The 21,495-nt window shown below is 36.1% G+C and overlaps 1 protein-coding gene across 4 annotated transcripts in view; it reads left to right on the forward strand.

The window, feature by feature from the left end:
• The window catches only part of CNTN4 (contactin 4), a 907,777-nt gene that overhangs the window by 128,736 nt on the left and 757,546 nt on the right, over positions 1-21,495 (forward strand). The window contains exon 2 of one of the 4 annotated variants that reach the window (XM_047849690.1): positions 10,285-10,325. The exons of the other annotated variants lie outside the window; for them this stretch is intronic. The gene's annotated coding sequence lies outside the window, so the exon portion shown is untranslated. The remainder of the gene's footprint in view (positions 1-10,284; positions 10,326-21,495) is intronic. 4 annotated transcript variants of the gene reach the window in all.

Genomic DNA, 21,495 nt, shown 5'->3' on the forward strand with positions numbered 1-21,495 from the left:
CGTATATTGGCTAGAATTTAGACCTGTTTAAAAATAGCACTGTCAGGGGCGCCTGGGTGGCGCAGTCGGTTAAGCGTCCGACTTCAGCCAGGTCACGATCTCGCGGTCCGTGAGTTCGAGCCCCGCGTCAGGCTCTGGGCTGATGGCTCGGAGCCTGGAGCCTGTTTCCGATTCTGTGTCTCCCTCTCTCTCTCTGCCCCTCCCCCGTTCATGCTCTGTCTCTCTCTGTCCCAAAAATAAACAAAAAAAAAAATAAATAAATAAAATAAAATAAAATAAAATAAAAATAAAAATAGCACTGTCAGTCTTTTGAAAGCAGGATTTGTCTTCTATCATCTAATTAGTAGTTATTAAATAACATTGGGTTGATAGATTTGCAATCAGTCATTCCAGTGTATGGAACTTTTCATATGCCATATATTTATTTATAGGTATCTGCAGGGGAAACTTACTATTCCATTTTGATAGTAGATAGCAGAATCTGCTGTGTCCATATGGATTCTGCTTTTGTTCACCATATATAAAAAATGATTACAAATTAGTGCAACTTTTGAGAAATTCTAATACAGTGGTCTTGCCAAATTGGCCTGTAGGGCCTTTATTTAAAAATTGTTGCTACTCTGTAATTTACTGTAAGAAGAAAATAAATTGGCAAAGCTGATGGGTGCTCATGGTTATAGCTTACTGAGGCAAGGTTCTGGAAGGAGGCAAGAAGGTATTGATGTTTTTTATTATTTATCTCTTACCTCTGTCACTGAACTAGGGGATCATGGTAAATGATTATTATTATGTTAGAACTTGATGATGATGGGTTTGTGTGTCATTAAAAAGTGGTTTAAGAGGAAATCCATTTAACAGAGTACTTAGGATAACTTTAAACCTGGGGGAAGAGGTAACCATTATTTCCTCAAGAGCTTTCTGAAATCCAGTTATGACAAGACTTATTAAATGAAACCTGTTAGGGAAACTATATCTTAGTTTGCAGAAATCCGTGATGATGATGGGTTTCCAACTGGTTTCTGAAATCCACATTAGGTAAACTATATCTTAGTTTGCAGAAATCCTTATGCTGGGGTGCCTGGGTTGCTCAGTTGGGCGTCTGACTTTTGCCCAGGTCGTGATCTCACAGTTCAGGAGTTAGAGCCCTGTGTCAGGCTCAGAGCCTGGAGACTGCTTCAGATTCTGTGTCTCACTGTCTCTTTGTCCATCCCCCTCTTGCACTCTGTCTCTCTCTTTCTCTCAAAAATAAACACTCGGTGTTGTATGGAACCAGTTTGACAATAAATTTCATTAAAAAAAATGAACATTAAAAAAATTTAAAAAATCCTTAGGCTTCTTGAATGGATCCTTCAGAGGATCAAGGTTGTAATTACACAGGGCTAAATATTAAATTTTTAAAATTTTTTTTTAAATTTATTTTTGAGACAGAGACAGAGCATGAGCCAGGGGAGGGCAGAGAGAGAGGGAGACACAGCATCTGAAGCAGGCTCCAGGCTTTGAGCTGTCAGCACAGAGCCCGACGCGGGGCTCAAACTCACAAACTGCGAGATCATGACCTAAGCCAAAGTCGGACACTTAACCAACTGAGCCATCCAGGTGCCCCACACAGGGCTAAATATTAGGAAAACAGCCCGTAAGATTCATATAGTTTCCTGGATACTTGAAAATAATTACTATTTAGACTTCCTTAGATACAGCTGATAGATTATAGTGTAGATAATGCCTTCAGGACATATTTGTCTTTTAGTATCTTCATTGTCTATAACAGTGACTAATAATAACTGTTATTTTGGCTAACATTTATTAAACACCATGTGCCAGGAGTTATTTTTTTTCTAGTACATCATTAAGTGTCCACAAAACCTGCTAGTCTTAATAATTTATTCCAATATTACAGGGTTGGAAGGGCCACATAAAACACTCAAGGTGGCTGTGATCTTTTCCACTTTGCTGTATCGTAGAGCATACTCTAAATGTTTGATGAGGGAATGTGTAAGTATATGAAAGAGATCGTTGTTATAAGGAAAACACGTTCATGTAATTTGAATCTGTTTTTCATCTAAAGTTTCTTTACTCTTAATTCTGTTACTATTACAGTTAAGTTTTTGAGAGATTCATTCTCTTTTTACTTGATTTGAAATAGAATTATTAGGAATAATCTAAGGTATGACTTGTCATTGAACAAATCAACTGCTGCCTGTTCTACTCAGCAATGTGATTGGCAGCAAAGGTTTGGTATTTCTGCTCCCATTAAGGTGAATTACAAAGAATCAGTTATTCCACATGTTGTTTGTTGAGCTAAAACTAAATGTTAATACCACATCAAATGCCATAGTGTGTATGGCTTGAAGAATTCCCATGTATACCTTAAATGATTTTCACAGGAATGGTATTGGTCACATAGACAGGACTTCTATAACTAAGAAAAAAGTCTCAGAGGATTTAAATGATTCGTCCAGCTAATTGAGCTGAAAACTCAAGCCTTATGACTTTAACACCAAGTTGGGCAATGCCTTTTTTTAAGGGGCAAGATCTGGATCCACATAATGGGAATCAGCAGGTCTTCACATGCCTAATCAAGATAGGATTGTAAAGATAAACAGCTTCTGCCCCTTTAGAAACCTACTTAGTCCCTGGAACCATCAAAGCACAGGTGCCCACAAAGGAACAAATAGAATGTACTACATCATAGATAGGTATGCACTAGTTCTGCACTAGTGGAAATATGTAAGCCAAAGGTATGATTTCAAGTTTGCTAGAAGTCAAAGTTAAAAGTACAGTGAAACAAGTGAAATTTTACTTAACACCATGTGTTCAAAAGTTTGTATCTACATGTATCAATATTAAAACAGTTATGAATGAGATACTCTAAATTGATTGTTGACACTACATCTTTAATGTTTACTAGGTACATGACAAAACACTCAATAGTCACATCTGGCCAGTGGCTACCTTATTAGACAGCACAGCACTGAACAGTAGGATACTGAGACCAGGCTTTCCTGCTTAGATATGGAGAAGCTCTGAGAGAAAAGTAAGGGAAAAAAGTTCTCCTGATTCATTCCTCTACATCACCCATAATTTGTCATTCAGACGATCTCCTTTATGTTTAAATTTAAATGTCTTTTCATATTTTTAACCTAACCGGCTAGTCATCTCACTGTTTGATATTCAATCATCTGATAAAAAATTTCTATTCTCAAGAGTTCTCTGAGGAAGCAGTATATCTGTGCAAGGAAATACATAAACATGACTCTAGTGATTGGAACAAAATTAGAAGATTCCTGAGGAAAAATTGCTGCTATAATTTAACAAATGCACCTCAGCAACAGCCAAGGCTCATGAGAAGCAAATTGGTTATTTTGGGTTAATGTCAAATGAATGTGCTTTCACTTAACATTTTTTTTCTTTTTCTCATTCAGCTAAAATGAATGGTTGATAATGGTTAGGATGTAATTTAGTTACAGAAAGAGAAAAAAAAGCTGGAAAAATTTTAAACTATGTGTTAACTTAATCAATTATGTCCTAATAAAATTATATTAATTTTTTTCAAGATTATAAGGATTTTGGATTTTTTCCTAATCTTTTAGACCTTTATTAATTCAAAATAAAATATTCCTAGGAAATTAACACACATGATTATACATTACTGCAAAATTTCCCCAGTTGACAAGGCTTACTAAAGCATTAAAGTAGTCATGTTCTAGATACTGATATATGTTGTATACACATAAGGTTTTTTTTTTTTTACCATAATGAATGGAACATTCACTTGTCTGAAATTTTGTAGTGTTTCCTAAAATGATTAATCATATCATCATCTAATGACAATGACATGAACTATGCTACACATTTTGTTTTATATACTTGAAACACATTATTTCATTTATTCTTCACTATATAAGTAACTCTTAAAACGAGTAGCAAGTGCCCCAATGACTTTATATTTCTAGACTGTATAACTCTAGAGAAGATATTTACAAGTAAAAAAAATTGCTTTTTTACTTTTTATAGATATTGGTAAATAACCCTCTACAGAATTTGTACCAATGGATTCACCCACTAAAAATAGGTATGTGAATGTTTTTTTACCCAGTGCACTTACCAACACAGTGTAAATCTATTGATCTTTGCCAGTTCAATAGATGGAAAACATGAGGTGTCAAAATATTCTTTTTTTCAGTTGTATTTTCTGTTGTAGTTGAAATTGAACCCTTATCATGGCCCTTATCATCCTCACATCTCAAAACAGCCCTACCAGGGGATTAGCAAGTTTTAAATGAGACGACTTTGTCAGTGGAAAGTCATAAGAAAAATTGAGCTATGTAGGAGCTTCTTCACTTTGGCAGACAGGTTCTCCTTTTAAAAAATGGCTTATTTTTTTTCTGAGGTGATTTCAGTGCTTTTGATAGAAATCTGTTCATGTCCTAAGAAGTTAATTAATGAGGCACCTGTGAGAAGCACTCAAACCATCCAACGATGGCTGGCAAATCTGTCCACTGTTATTATATTTTTAAGGCTAAATGGGGGTTAAACTGAACATTTTGAAATAAGACAGTTATTAAATATATACCCACAGAAACCCCAAAGGGATGCTAAGAATTGATGGACTTTTATTTTTACTTCCAGGATTCTTAACTGATCCAGGAATGAAATCCACTGTTGACTCTTCACTCAATAAAATCATATGAATATTGAGTACTTTATTGTCTGTCAGTAGATGGCATTCTTGACTAGAAACATACTTCATAACTTCACTTCGTGGCCTCTCCATAACCTCTTAAGTACTTGATTAAAAAGCTTCTGCTTTGTTAATTTTTTCCCAGTCTTGTGGTATATTCTATATTCTTTAATAGCTATATGCATTGACTATTATATAGACAGCTCTTGTGAACTAGGCATGTACAATTCAGCATTAAATAATTGTCTTTGGAATAATACCACTTAAGGATTATTTCCAGTGACTGAGGACAGGTGTAGACGGCATGAGAAATGAGGTCTTTTGAGATATGGAGATCATTTTCTTTGTATTTATTCCACTGACCTCTCTGGTAAACCTTTTAATGGAGCAGCAGTATGACAAAATCATCCTGGAAATCATAGTTCTTCTGTCTTGCAGAGACTTGAAGGTCCTCTAGCACACCACTTTAATTTTATAGATGAAAAAGCTCATTTCTTTCCCAAGAAAGTTCTTGGAAGAGTTAGGACTCCTTGTTTGAGCCCAGTGATTCACCTTTCTCAAAATTACCCATGCCCTGTTTGAGCAAGAAGTGAAATATACAGCAAAGGTGGAAAAATTGCAATCACATGGAAAATCCACCTTACTTAGTTAGCGTTGGCAGTATTTCTTTACTGTTCCAGCCATCCCATATGAATCTTTGCTCTCTGAGGTATCTAATAGGCTTTCTTTGTTTGTGGATGATAATTTGCCAGCTAGCTTTTAGATTCTGAGATGGCAACCTTACCATCTGGTAAGAAAACCAGGATTAGATAGGTATTAAAAGATCTTTTGTTGCTGTAAATAAGACTTAAAAACTTTATCAGCTTGTGGAATTTCTCTCCTTAGAACTACTCATACATATGCCTTTATTCCAGACCCTAGACCAGGAAATCTTTGACAGGATTTATGCTGATATATCTGATAAGAAAATTCATTAAATGCCATTTTATTTTATTTTATTTTATTTTATTTTATTTTATTTTATTTTATTTTAATATTTTTTTCAACGTTTATTTTTTTATTAAATTTTTTTTTTCAACGTTTATTTATTTTTGGGACAGAGAGAGACAGAGCATGAACGGGGGAGGGGCAGAGAGAGAGGGAGACACAGAATCGGAAACAGGCTCCAGGCTCCGAGCCATCAGCCTGACGCGGGGCTCGAACTCCCGGACCGCGAGATCGTGACCTGGCTGAAGTCGGACGCTTAACCGACTGCGCCACCCAGGCGCCCCTTTTTTTTTTTTTTTTTTAATTAAAATTTTTTTTTTCAACGTTTATTTATTTTTGGGACAGAGAGAGACAGAGCATGAACGGGGGAGGGGCAGAGAGAGAGGGAGACACAGTTTCAACGTTTATTTATTTTTTGGGGGACAGAGAGAGACAGAGCATGAACGGGGGAGGGTCAGAGAGAGAAGGAGACACAGAATCGGAAACAGGCTCCAGGCTCTGAGCCATCAGCCCAGAGCCCGACGCGGGGCTCGAACTCCCGGACTGCGAGATCATGACCTGGCTGAAGTCGGACGCTTAACCGACTGCGCCACCCAGGTGCCCCTAAATGCCATTTTAGAGAGGTGAGAAGACTGAGTATGATACCTGGAGTTAGTAAACTATAAAATAAATTTAGAAAATAATTTCCTTGAGCATAAGGCCAGATGCATTGTTGATTATGTTTGTCAGAAAGATCAGTGTGTTAGTGCGGTCCTAACAAAGAGCATATTGCTCTTGTCATATTTTTTTCTATTTTCCTTCTGTTGAGTCAGTAGCACCCATCTCGCTGTCAGAGAAGCATGTGATTGCATTTTCAGTATTACCTCAGTCACTAATGATTCAGGCTTATGCTAAAAGAGGACCAGATACTTGTTTTCCTTGTTGCTTGAAGCTTTGACAAAATCTGTTCATTTGCTTTGAATAGTATTGCTCTGAGTTTATTTTTTGCTTGGGAAAAAAAAGGCTATAGTTATTTGGAAAAATTGAGTTTTCATCTATCTTGGCCTTTCTGTCATATTAATAAGATCTGCTGTCTTAGAACTCCGAGAACTAACAAAAGAACAAAGTGGTTGAGAAGACTTACGAGTCTATACATTGCAGAAACAAAAGATTTACTTTTCTCCATTCTACTTGTATTTTGAATAGAGTTTGAATTGAATGATTATTGTGAATGCCATGAGATTTAATGGTGCTGTTTTCAATTTGTACATTTAGCCAGGTATAAAGGATTATACTTGCAAGGTAACCTGAAAGCTCCTTACATTAAGCAGCTTATTAATACAGAAGTTAGTTTTGATGCAGTCGCAAACCCTGGACCCTTACTATCTATGTAGAAGGGGAATATTTCATCTGGTATTTCAACATGCTACAGTAAATACTTAAAAAATAACTCAAAATTTTGAACAAATTAAACCTACTGTATATCATTTTATTTTTTTTTTATTTTTAAAATAATTCCTGTCGTGTTTAAAAAAAAATCTTTAACATTTATTATTGAGAGGCAGAGACAGAGCATGAGAATAGGAGGGGAAGAGAAAGCAGGAGACACAGAATCCAAAGCAGGCCCCGGGCTCTGAGCTGTCAGCACAGAGCCCGAGGTGGGGCATGAACTCAAAAACCGCGAGATTATGACCTGAGCTGAAGTCAGATGCTTAACTGACTGAGCCACCCAGGCGCCCCATTCCTGTCATGGTTTTTTATAAATGTTTGATTGCTTCTATCAGCTTAAAATAATATTTCTTCCTGATGAAAATTGTATAGGTCCTTAACCTGTCAGTAAGAGGAGCTTTGGTATCCTATATGATAAACACATGATGTATTTTGATTAATGGTTATGCCAACTAGAGAACCAAATTTCAATAAAATGGTCTATGTTTTAAGTTTTGATGATTTAGAAATCACAGGATCATGTAACACTGTGTTTATTCTTGGCCTATTTCATTCATTTACAATTGCACACATCCGCTCACACCTGTCCCCCAGGGTTTCAGTGACCACTGTGAGAGAGGCACTGTACTAGGTGCTGGGGTACAAATATGAATACCATCTTGCTTCTGGTCCATACAGTTTAGTTAAAAGAGAAGTATCACTAACCAGTGTAAAATGTACTATAGGAAATACTGCCATAAGAGATGCAGAGGTAAGCCTTAATTCAGTGGAGAAAGGTTTGGAAAGTTTAGGTTGGTAGAGTTGAGTTTCGAGGGGTGAGTGCTTCCTTAGTTACGATGTAGTATAGATTCCATATATTGTCATGAAAATTTTGTGTAGCAGCAACATAATCCTCATGGAGTTACAGCATGGTGTCATTAGGAGAACTTGTCTGGTTCACATCTTCTGGATCACTGCCAAGGCCCTGTAATTTAGTAGAAAGTACACACTAGTTGGAGGTAAGAGGTCTCATTGTACCTATTAGTAATGCGACCGCAGGCCAAACATGAAACCTCTTTTACCCTACTTCTAAGTCTGATAACTGGAGATAATACCAGTAGATACTCAATACATGATCCCCTTTGGACATTAAGTCAAACATTTATCTGGAAGTGTGCTGTAAATGGAAAAGCTTCATAAAATGAAACTTCTTTTATTCTATCCATATTCCACACCTACTAAATTTTATTCATTGAATTACATGTAAGGAATAAATAATTTTGTTTTGGTCTTCAAGAAGTAATTAATGCTTTACAAGTATCATTATTGGATTCCACCTTTTGTTTTGGGGCTCAGGAATAATCTTAAATATTTTTCTCAAGAATATAACATGTATATGTTCCATTCATACCATCATGCCTTAGTATGAATGGAGTATAGAAAAGATATGCCCTCAAACTATCATTTTTATTCACTTATTTTAATTTCAGTCACTAACACCTATGGCATGTCAGGCTCTCTGCTAGGCACCAGGGATATGCAACATCGATGCCACCATCATTTAGTTTACATTGCAGTTAGGGATGTAGTAATAAGTCACATAGACAGTCAGTGATCAATGCTTTGAAGGAGCAAATGTTGTCCTGTGAGAGTATAATATATTAGGAGGACTTGACTTAGGCCTCTTTCTAATGCCTATAAAGTGAAGTTTAAATGGTGTTCTACAGAAAGAATAGGTGGAAATGGGTTAAGGGAAGAATATGCCAGATGAAACAATATTATGTATAAAAACCCTTAAATGGGCAGGATCATGACAGATTTCAAGAACTGAAAACACTTTCTTCTATCTGGAGTGCAGAGGGTGGAGAATGGTGGAAGATACAGGGAATATTTGGCAAAAGCTAGGTGATACGGGGATTTGTAGGCCTGTTTAAGAATTTTGGTCATTCTGCATGACTAATAGGAAGACACTGAAGCATCCTCAGAGGGTTGAAATGGGTAGGGGCAAAAAGGACAGGCGGTGTCAGTGGTGAATGCAGTGAGAATGTTCTTACTGCTGTTTGAGGTATAAAATGATGGTAGGTGGAAGGGAGTTGGTGACAGAGATGTGGATGAAGTTAAATGGTCTGGATCTAGTGGTGGATTGACTGCTCTTTCAATAGGTGAAAGAAAAAGATGTGTGTGACTCCTACCTCTCTGGCTGGTGAATTATGGTGGTACCATTCACTACCAGCACTGGAAGTAGACCATTTGGGTTCAGGGGAGAATTGGTATAAGAAATCATGTATTTGTATTCAGACATGTTGAATTTGACATCCCTTTAGAGTATCCATATAGTGATATCAGGTAGCCAATTGGCTGCATGTATATAGACCCAGAAAGGATAATTTGAAGATAAAACATAAGTCATAGAAATGCAAATATAAATTTGTGTTAAGTCCAAACTATTATCAATATCACTTAGAGTTTAAATTTAGAATAGGTCAGTGTTCAATTTCTGAGGGTAATAAAAGTGGGGGCATTTGTAAATTTTGGATAATCCTCATACCATTTAAAATTTTTGTGGGGTGCTTAGCTTTCTCCTTCGGAAGAGCATGGGACTTTTGATCTCGGATTCATGAGTTCAAGTTGGGTGTTGAGATTACTTAAAAAAATTAAGTCATAATTTTTAATTGTTGCATAATTTATGTAACCTTTAAATTTTAGATTTCATGTTTTTAAAATAAATTAATTCTGATCTAAAAAGATTAGCAATGATTTTTAAAAAGATGGTGAGAAGGGAGATTTTATGTCGTTTACAAGGAATGAATATTAATTGTTGCTTTTTATGACCTGAGGAAATTTTTCCTTAATTTCAAATGATGAGTTTTTAGTTTCATATGAAACTCAAATGTTTACTATAATGTGTACCATAAGAAAAACTATTAGTATCTCTTCTTTATTCTAGATATTTGGATATAAATCAGCTCTTAGGCTTTTTTAATAGATTTACTATGATAGTTTTTTTGCTCACAGTTTAAAAAATTACACAGTTTAAAGAATATCATGATAAAATCAGATCCTCTAATTCCCTGAGACACTTTTTTTTTTTTTTTTTTTAGCATTGAAACATTTTATTCTAAAACCAGCAGTACTGGCATGCCACTAACTTAAAAAAAAAAAAGGCCCAGGTTTATGCTGTATTCTAAAATCCATTTCTTTATTTGTAGGTGATGAGCAGTTGAAGTTGAGATGAATAACATATTTAGGGGTATGTACCCTTTGTTTAAATAAAAAGATCTATATGTGTAAAGTAGTATATAAATTATCTTTTAGGAGTTGTACAAAAGTTTTGACTGTTGATAATAACTGAGACTACTTTTCCTTTTCAGTTACGGAATTAGTAAGTAGCTCTTTCTGTGTTAGTAATATATACAGAAAGCAGTAGCAATTATAATAAACTATAATAGGTTGTTTTAAATGTAATGTGTAGCCCCAAAACTTCATTTGCCAAAAAAATTATTATGAAATTCCATTTGCCACTGTATTATAAAATTCTACAGTTTTGGGGCCGCCAGGGTGGTTCAGTAGGTTGAGCCTCTGACTTTGGCTCAGGTCATGATCTCATGGTTCATGGGTTCAAGCCCCACATTGGGCTCTGTGCTGACAGCTCAGAGCCTGGAGTCTGCTTTGGATTCTGTGTCTCCTTCTCTCTCTCTGTCTTTCCCCCACTCGAGCTCTGTCTCTTTATCAAAAATAAATAAACATTAAAAAAATTAAAAAATAATAAAATTGTACAGTTCTTAAAATAAGAAAGTTAACTAATTACCTTAAATTTATTATCCAGATAACTCTAATGTACAGTACATTTATTTGTTTTCCCTTTTACATATATATATACACACACACACACACACACACACACACACACCCCTTTGGTGTTTTCTATGCAAGTTATATTTTGTCATGTTAAATTCTAACATTGCCAACATATGTATTTTGAAACCCACCTTAGCCCTGTAAACGTTATCTTATATGTTGCCAATCTTAGTGATGGGTTGGCTCTTTCTTCAATAGGAAAATTCTCAATAAGCATCTGTTTTTCAATCTAACACCTTTGTATTTTGTATAAAGTTTTCTGTTGTTGCTCCTTATAATGTAGTGCATGCATGATATACTGGAAAATTACCAGTTTGCTTGTTTTAGCAATGTATATTTTGGTAATTTTGTGGTAATACTGTGACTGGTATTTGCTTACCTAATTGCATGTAATCCTATGACATTACAGAATTTAATTTACGGAGAAGATTTTTAGACTTAAAAAGGATTACTGGCCATTTAAGAATGATTATTAATCAGTATAAAATTGAGTCTTAACTACATTAATGCCTGTCTAACATGTACACAGATAATTGAACAGACACATATACGGTACATACCCGATCCCATAGCAAAGATGTCCAAATTAAAACAAAGCAGATGGTATCCTACAGTCTTGGGCCATCAAAGCCTTGGGACAGGAATTTTGAAGGCAAGTGTTTTGAGGCTAATCGTGCTCTCAAAAGCTGTGAGATCTTAAGCAATTCAGTTTCCCTAAAGCCCACTTTATTTGTATGGTTAGTGGGCTAAATCATACATGATTTCTTACATGACTTCTTCCCTAAAATAATTTCATTTCATAGTTGAAAAAGCTAACGTTTAGAGGTGAATAATTTTGTATCAGTAACACTGTTATGAACAGTGTACAGGGTGCGGTAAATTTACTTCTTGGGATCGAACAGTGGAAAGGTACAATTGATTCTTTGGGTATTCAGCAGTATTCTTGTTTTCTTCAATTTTGGGGTGGGGTGGATCTAAGAAAGCAAGCTTCCTTTCTGTGTCCTTTTGTCTTACCTGACATGGAGACGGAAGATTGACTCATATTGAAAGAATCTCTCATAACCTTGTTTGCTGAAGGTTATCTTTTATCTGATTTCTCTCTTCCTGGATAGGTTGCAGGCTGAAGAACATTAAAATATCTATTTTCCTAGTGGTTTCCTTTTCTAGATTTGAATAATTCACTTGATTCTTCTAAGCTACTTAGATGAAAGAGTGTTATCCAGGAATGCTAATTTTAGTTCCTTTTGTTTGAAATTAGAGAAATAAATGTGTTATATTTTTAGTCTAGATTGTAAGTCCTCATATCCTTTAATCTGCTCATTTCAAAAACTCTAAATAATGTTCAGGAACCTTTTATATTGTGAAGTTAGCTATTTGCTTGCAATAGGTGTTTCTTTTTTGTTTTATTAAAAAAAATTTTTGAAGTGGGTAAATATGGGGAAAGATCGAGTTGAGTATTGGGCTTATTCCTCATTGAATGCTTCTTTGTGTTCCATTCATATATTATTTTAAGCTCCTTATTACAAACATGACAGCAGCAGATAAGAAATGCCCCCCTTTTTATACTAGAGGGGATTTTTATGAACCAGGCCAGAGACCAGTAGATATCTTGGACCATTTTTCTTAATCTGAAAGTCTGTGATTTTAATCAGCTAGGTGAAATCTAAAAAAAATTGTCATCTTTGTAGATGAAAAATGGTAAGATGGTATCTATGTTATATGGATTAGCCTACATATGCAAGGAGTAGTTATTCACTGTGTAGAAAAAATATATATATAACTCATCTGTAAAAATGATAACAACAAGCAGCAGACACTAACTTCATTTAAAATAAGAACGTAGTTTTCATCACGAGTGCCAGATATTAAAAACTATATTTTAAACATTTGTAAATCAAATGGGAATAAAATGTTCTTTGCATATCTAATTTTGTTACAGGCATTTTTTTTCTTGTATTTTATGAGACAAATCACAGGCATTACAGTTTGAAATCAACTTTATTGTTTTCATTCCATTTGCTATGTAGCTGTTGAATATTTGCAGTAAGTTTTAATGACGAATGAAGTGCATGTTTGATTATATGCCATTAGTAAAAATGTCTTTTTATGGTAAAGGGTGGTTTTCCAGCATGGCCTTGACAAAGGCAATGTGTAAATGTGTTCTTTCCCATCAAAAGAATAGAAGTCAGCATAAACAAAATTTAAAGGAAATATTAAAAAAAAACAGTGAATATTCTTTGTGTGTTAAATTATATCAACATGTAAGTAGAGAGCATAGATCTACTTATTTTCAGAGGCAAGTGTACTACTATTTATAAAAGTTGTAAATACCATAATTATTTTACTAAATTAATTCCAATTTCATTACCTATTTTCTTTATTGATTAAAAAAAATTTTGACGTTTTATTCATTTTTGAGACAGAGACAGAGCTTGAACGGGGAAGGGTCAGAGAGAGAGAGGGAGACACAGAATCTGAAACAGGCTCCAGACTCTGAGCTGTCAGCACAGAGCCCGATGCGGGGCTTGAACTCATGGACTGTGATCATGACCTGAGCCCAAGTCGGACGCTCAACTGACTGAGCCACCCAGGCGCCCCTTCATTACCTATTTTAAAGCTAAGTGTAGCAGGGATTAGGTAGAGAGTTATAATGCTGACATGGAGAATGTTTCCACAGTCACTTTTCAGTTTTACTAGCCATTATCTCATGTTTCTGAGACTCCTGCTACTTATTGCTTGCCGTTGTACTCAATATTTGATCCAGCCTTTCTGCCTTTTACTCAGTTTCTTTTGTCGGGGATACTCCTGTCTTTCAGTCCTTACCTATCAAAGTTGGACTTACCTTTCCACGTCTAGTTTAACTTTTGCCTCTTTCACAAGGCCATCTAGATGCCTGATTGTCAGAACTGTCTGCTCAAGGTCATTGCTATCAACTTGTTCTACTGCAGATCAGCTAAAGCATGTTCCCTTGTGATCAACATATTCTCTCAATGTTCATCTCAATTATCCAACTTGTTTTCTACTCCATTGGATAAATCATGTCACATCATCATGTATTTAACTTTGAACACAGTTCCTTATGTTGAGAAATACTAGAAAAATAAGAATGTCTGCATCTGTATCCATAGTGTGAGGTATCGGGCTAAAGACCTTGAAAAAATATACTGGTGCTGGAAAGAACAGTTATTTAAGGAATTAAATGAATTATATTTATTTTATCAAAAGTCAGGAGGAAATCTTTGATAGATATTATAAGGCAAGACTTGGTTTCTTTGACCCTGCTTCTTCTGCTTCTTCACATCTATTGAATATTAATAACATCAGAAATGACAGCTATAATGGCCACTGTAGTTTCTTAGACCCTACTGTAAGCATTCACACACTTCATCTTTTTTGATCTTCATGTCATGCCATGAGATTGGTGAGGCAGAAGTGAGACATTATTCAGATTTGGCCACGTTTACTTGTTATGAGCTAATACCATTTTAACCCTGATGATGAAATCTAACTGTTCTTTTATTAAATGTTAGTCTAATATTTAATGTCTGTGGTCTCTTTGCATAATTTAATAATAAAGTTACTTCTGTAATCCAGAACACAATGTCATAATTTACAATTGTATGTCTTTTAAAGCGGATGTAATTATTTTGATCCAAATTCATGTGCTAGTGTCGCAACTTGCAACCATTTCAGTTTCCTCTTCCTCTGGATGAAGGAATTCAAGAAGAAGTAGATCTGTATCCTAAAAGTAGCATCAGAGTGTGGACCTTGAGAGTTAGATGCTGTCTATACAGGAAATTGGTTAATGTCCACACAGTTAGGCTAAGCCCAGATACCCGGACAAGACTGAACAGGAGGCAGGGAAAGAGTCCTGAAATGGTTGTCTTCAGTTCTGTGACCTCAGGCACTGCTTCCTGCAATTTTCCCTTTAATCTTCAGCTACACCCTAGGATAATTAGGAGCTATAGGACCCAACCAATTACCCTTTTATATAAGCTAGATTGACTAGGGTCTTTGTTACCTGCAATTCAGCATCCTGACAAATACAGATAGACAAAAATTGATATAACTGTGTTCTTTCTGCTCCAACTTTCTATTCCTGTTTTCCTTTGTTCTCTTCTTCCCTTTCCTTTCTTTTCCCCTCCTACTCTTGTTACATTTCCCTTCATCCTTGTCCTTTCTCCTTCTTTCCCCCCCATTCATTGATCCAGGGATCCATCTATCCATGTATTATACTTTAGACTGCTTCCCACATGTTGAGCTTTAAGCCAGGTCCTGAGGACAAAAAGATCTGTGACACACAGTCTTTGTTCTCTTTAGCATCAGGTTTCCTCTCATTGCTTTTGGGAAGCTGGTATTTTGAACAGGGAGTTAGAGCGCCAGCCAAAAATGGGACAAAACAATAAAAAAGGAAATCCATATGTGTATATATATAATATTTCAGTTAAATTCCTTAGTTTGTCATGCAAGTTCCTGAACACATTAGCCACAGTCTAACCTTGTGCTCCATCACCTCAATTCCCCACCCTTCTGTATGTCTTTATCCCTACACCTCAACAAATGTTCTCTTTCTTTGGATATGTTACTGACCTCTATCTGCCGTCCTCTTAAACGTGGTAAACTCATTTTTTGATACCTACCTCTGTTGAAGGTTACCTTTTTGAAGGCCTACTCCTTGGAAGCTGAGGCACTGTTTGCCTTATTTGGTAACTGCCTGTATCTCTTTATTATGTCACCAACCACTCTGTGGGTTATTATTGTTATTATATTTTTATTTGTGAAATGAGACAAAGGCTCTGTTAGAGCAGGAACCTTTACATTCATCTTTATATGATCAATTTCCAGGCCCATGCATGGGGGATAATGAGGGTTAAATGTTCATTAACCAAGTGAATAAATGAAGAAAATGGGATGAATGAGACACATAATCTAGTTCACTGTGGAAGGTAAAAGATAATGCTTTTCTCAAATATAAGGGCGAGATAAAGGTTCTGAGATTCCTGGTGCATTATACTTTTATTCTTTACAAAAAAATTTTTTTAAAACCTTTATTTATTATTGAGAGACAGAGAGACACAGAGCATGAGCAGGGGAGGGGCCGAGAGATGGAGAGACAAAGAATCTGAAGTAGGCTCCAGGCTCTGAGCTGTCAGCACAGAGCCCGATGCGGGGTTCAAACTCACAAACCGTGAGGTCATGACCTGAGCCGAAGCCGGACGCTTATCCGACTGAGCCACCCAGGTGCCCCCCTGGTGCATTATTCTTAAAACCTTTAAGGTTTTACATGTAAAAACTTTTACATTGTTCAAACTATCATCTGATAATGATTACTGATAAGTAATCATTGTTTCAAACATTTCTTATGACCTACATTCTAAAAGACTGTATAATCAAGAAGATGAATATATACTGGTTGCCCACATGAAACTTCCGGAAACAAAGCTAAAAGTTTTGAAATTCAGGATATATAATGTTTAAAGTATGAAAAGATATGAACAACCCACTACAATATTTAATTTAAAAATATTCTGAAGTAGCCCCTCCCCCGTTCATGCTCTGTCTCTCTCTGTCTCAAAAATAAATAAAACGTTAAAAAAATTAAAAAAAAAATGGGGCGCCTGGGTGGCGCAGTCCGTTAAGCGTCCGACTTCAGCTTAGGTCACGATCTCGCGGTCCGTGAGTTCGAGCCCCATGTCGGGCTCTGGGCTGGTGGCTCAGAGCTTGGAGCCTGCTTCCGATTCTGTGTCTCCCTGTCTCTCTGGCCCTCCCCTGTTCATGCTCTGTCTCTCTCTGTCTCAAAAATAAGTAAAACGTTAAAAAAAATTAAAAAAAATATTCTGAAGTAGGGTAAGAGATGGACTTGATTGGCGATGGGTATTAAGGAGGGCACTTGTGAAGAGTACTGGGTGTTGTATGGAAGTGATGAATCACTGAATTGTATATGTGAAACCAGTAATGCCCTGTATGTTAACAAAATAAACTTGAAGTAAAAAAAATATTCTGAAGCCAATTTGAGAAATACTATATATATTTATCTTCTACAGTATCCAAAATGTATGTTTCCATATTAAATACAGGGAGAAGTCCTGCAGCTAAAATCTCTTGTTGCAAATAGAAATGTTCACAAATTCTTTAAAAAAAATTTTTTAATGTTTATTTAATTTTGAGAGAGAGACAGACAGCCAGACAGACAGACACAGGGCACGAGCAGGGGAGGAACAGAAAGAGAGGGAGACACAGAATCTGAAGCAGGCTCCAGGCTCTGAGCTGTCAGCACAGAGCCTGACGTGGGGCTCGACCTCAATAACCGTGAGATCATGACCTGAGCTGAAGCCTGATGCTCAACCAACTAAGCCACCTAGGTGCCCCTAAATGTTCACATACTCTAAGGATAGAATGCTACCCTTTTTCCTTTGATAAGTATATTTCACAGAATGTATTTTGGAAGTTTGTGACCTAACAGAAGATAAAACCGTAATCATTTATTAGAAAGGAAATGAGACCGATAGAATCCCAATTTATTTGTGATCTTAAGCTGCCATTTTAAGAAACTAAACCTTGGGCAAAATAGACATATTGATGCAGTATTTATCATGGCTTAACAAACACTTTCTGAGTAGCTGCTTTGTGCCAGATACATTCTAGCTATATCAAGAAGAATAAGACAGGAGGTTGGAGAATATCACAATTGACAGGTTCCCAGGTGATGGTTCTTATATTTCCAGAAAAAGGCAATGACAGTGTGTACATTGAGTATGATTCTTGTGCTATAATTAATTTCCCAAAAGCTCTCACTGCATTGAAACTCATGTAACTATTCTTCAGAAGTATAGACTTTGAAGAATGCTAAAGGAAATAATTAGGAATATTGAGTTTTAGAAATGTACCATGTACATGTCTTTAAAACTCTTACTATTTTAGTTTAAAACAATAAAAATGCACATGTATATTTTTCTTTTCAAGAAATGACTGCATAGTAAAAAATTCTAAATTCAACCTAATACTTCATTTTATTACTTTGAGTCTCATTGGTCCTTTGTCATGAAAAATGATACACCTTTCAGCTACCTTTAACTAGGTATCCTATCATTAATCATAAACTGTCTAGGTATGCTGAAGTTTGCATATTTTGTTGGTGAATCAATATTTATATCCCAGTAGTAAGTAGAGTTGCGTTTTGAGAATTATTCTTTTCCTACCATATTTTCCTCCAACTTTACTAGCACCGGACAGATAGGTGTACATGTGCTTGTGCAGATATGGGTGTGTGCTCGATCTCTCTCTCTCTCTCTCTCTCTCTCTCTCTCTCTCTCACACACACACACACACACACACACATACACACACATACACACACATTCTTAAACTGCCATGTGCTCTTATATGAACACCTTGCTGGATGTTAATTTTTCAGAATATTACTGGTCCTAATTATTTTCCTCAGGGACAAATAGGATTCTTAATCTCAAACTTTGTTAGGATTCTGTTTAATCACAGCTTTGATGTATTTTCTTTCCATTTATTCTGTAATTTGTACTCTGCTTCTCTTGGACATTCTCAACTTGCAACCATCTTCTGTCTCCCAAATTTTTGACATTTTGTGACTCAGATATAGTAAAGTGCACATAACCATGCAATGATTTACTTCATTCATTCAAAAACTTGTCATCAAGGCAGTGTGTTGGCTCCTGTGGGAATAATAATGAAAGGATTTTGTACTACCCCTTATCCCAAAAGGAAGCTTTTAATGGAGATTTTTTTTTGGCCATTTTATGTAAACATTTTTTGAATGACAAAACTGCTATTGTTGACATATACTTTAAGTAACTTCCAGATAGTTATTTTGGTTCTGGCCCTTAGTGATGCTGTGAATGATAGGCACATTTTTAACTGAGGATATTGATTTGAAGGTACAGCATAATTAGGATATACAGTGTTTTTTAATTCACCACGTGTCTTAACAGTGTAATATATAAATACTATTTTAGTAAATAAAAATAGGCTGCTATTATGATTGCCAAAATGTTTTTCCGTTGACAGGAGAAAGGGGATGATGGATACAAAGAACTCTAATACAAAATAGAATATAAGCTGTGTTCTCAAAAGAGATATGGATGAAGTCTGATGAGGAATTCAGAGATACCAAAACTTACTTCTCCCGGGGAATCTAGGAAAAGTTTTTTGGAAGGGATTGGCATTCATTTTGTTCAGGGGTATGGTTAGGATGGTTACTACAGACTAAGTAATGCAAATTTAGATAGGAAGACATGCCTTGGGGCGTGGATGTGTACAGCATATGGAGGGTATCAGTTAAGTACATCATACAATGTGGAGAGAAATGTGCCTATTGCGTGTGATACACAAGTACATTGTATTGTATACATTTAGTCACACGTCTCTTCTTTCTCTAGGAGGTACATTTGTGGAGATGCCTTTTTTTTAAATTAAAAATTATGCTTATTTTCAACAGAGAGAGAGAGAGGCACAGAGCGTGAGTGGGGGAGGGACAGAGAGAGAGGGAGACATAGAATCTGAAGCAGGCTCTGCACTGACAGCAGCAAGCCCAACGTGGGGCTCCAACACAGGAACCATGAGATCATGACCTGAGCTGAAGTCGGATGCCTAAGCTTAGCTGTCTGAGTCACCCAGGCGTCCATGCACAGATGCCTTTCTACCTGGCTGTCATACACGGTTTGGTTGATTAGTTTCTGCTTGTGTAGTAACTTCAATAATCCTTGAGTTATGCAGTCTTCACCAGTCTTGATAGAGTGTTGAATGTTCAAAAGAAAAATTCCAAGAACCTATTAAATCATCAAATGCCATTGCATGTTTATGAAATCAGATGAAAGACAGTTTCTACATTAGAGCAAATCTACTTTCCTATACTTGGTTGAGGTTGTAAGGAGAGATTACTCTGCTTCCTTAAGAAGGTTAAGCTGTCATCTAGTTAAATATGGACTTAAAATAATGCTGCCAAAGCAGCTGCCTCCTGTGATTGATGATGATGATGATGGATGATGATAGTTTTGAAATCAGTTTTTCAGGGGAAATTGCTATTTTTCTACTTTGGCTGATATTGTGGTCTGGATTGGGGATTTCTTGTCATATTAGGTATCTTTTTTGATTAAAAAAAGAAATTGCTAAGGACTGTATTCTCTATGATAAAATGGCTCTAAAACGGAGTATATGGGGCAAATATAACTTATAATCATAAGTTGTTCTATACGTATTACTTGAGTGACAGTAGTTATTCTGGGCTTCACAGTGTCATATCATGGTGAATTGTGTTTAGGGGAACATAAAGCAACTCACTTCTAGGCAGAGAAGTGGCAGAAAGTATGGTATTCCAAGAATGTTCACATATATTGATAACTCAGTAGTCTCTTCATGCTCCTCAAGCTTATGCATTGGTTCCCTCTATTTGGGTTGTTTTTACTCCAGATATCTGCTTGTCTGGGTCCATTATTACTTTGGATTTCTGCTCAGATGTTGGACATATACATCACTTTTCACTCTCTGTGTTATGTTTATTTCCTTATTGTCTGTCTCCCCATCTAGCATGTATAGTACATGAGAGCAGAGATCAGTTTGTTCAGTGCTATAAACTGAAAATCTATAAAGGTTCCTGGCCCATAATAGGTAGATAATTAGTAATTATTGAATGATAAGCTGAATGAATTAATCTTTATTTTATACAGAGAGGACACAGTCTTCAAAATATTTTTAAAAGCTAATTAGTGTTTGGCTTGAGAGCCAAAGTCAAGCTTTTTGGTTTATTAACTTAACTTGCTTTTGTTTGTGTATGCACAAATGATACAAACAACAAACAGCCTTGAAAAAAGAAACAGAACATTCAGGGCTTGCTCTCAGGTGGACGATTTTTATATCTCATCATGTAGTGGAGAAAAAGAATCAATTTTGTTTACACAAAAATCACTGGTTAACCTCTATTCCATACCATTCCATTGTGTAAGCCTGAACACACACTGGTCTGAAAAAGCTATTTTCAGAAAGGGAAAAAACAAACAAAAACAAAACACAGTACCCCCCCCCCCCCCAGTATTTTTTAAAGGCCAATAACATTTGTATCCACTGGGTAAACATGATCAATCAAAGCTTTACAAGCTTTATATGGGCTGCTTCCTTAACAAATGTGTTTTTTGCCTTAGTCATTCATCATATCTGGAAGTCTGGATGATGAGCTTGAGCACTCTCTTAGGTTAACATTGAAAATAGCCACTTGGTGAATTTGTAAAGGGAAAAGCCTGTTAAAGTGGCAAACATTCTCTCCTGGCAACCTAAGCAGCCTATTGTAACCTGTGTTGTGTTGGGTTGATATGGTGAATTCAGCTCAACTTTAGGGGAAGGACTTGTTGTAACAGAGAAATCAGGTTATGAATGTGAAGAGCTAACATGCACATGTTGAAGGTATTCCGTTGGACCCTCCAAGTGCATAGGGAGGTTTCAAATGAGACTGAAGGTACTAGCTAGCTGCTGAAAGCAGAATCATCTGCTGTGTTGAATAAACTACCCTAAAAAATGGTAGAGTGCCTTAAATAACC

Source organism: Prionailurus viverrinus, chromosome A2 (assembly GCF_022837055.1).
Source record: "Prionailurus viverrinus isolate Anna chromosome A2, UM_Priviv_1.0, whole genome shotgun sequence".
Taxonomy (NCBI): Eukaryota; Metazoa; Chordata; class Mammalia; order Carnivora; family Felidae; genus Prionailurus; species Prionailurus viverrinus.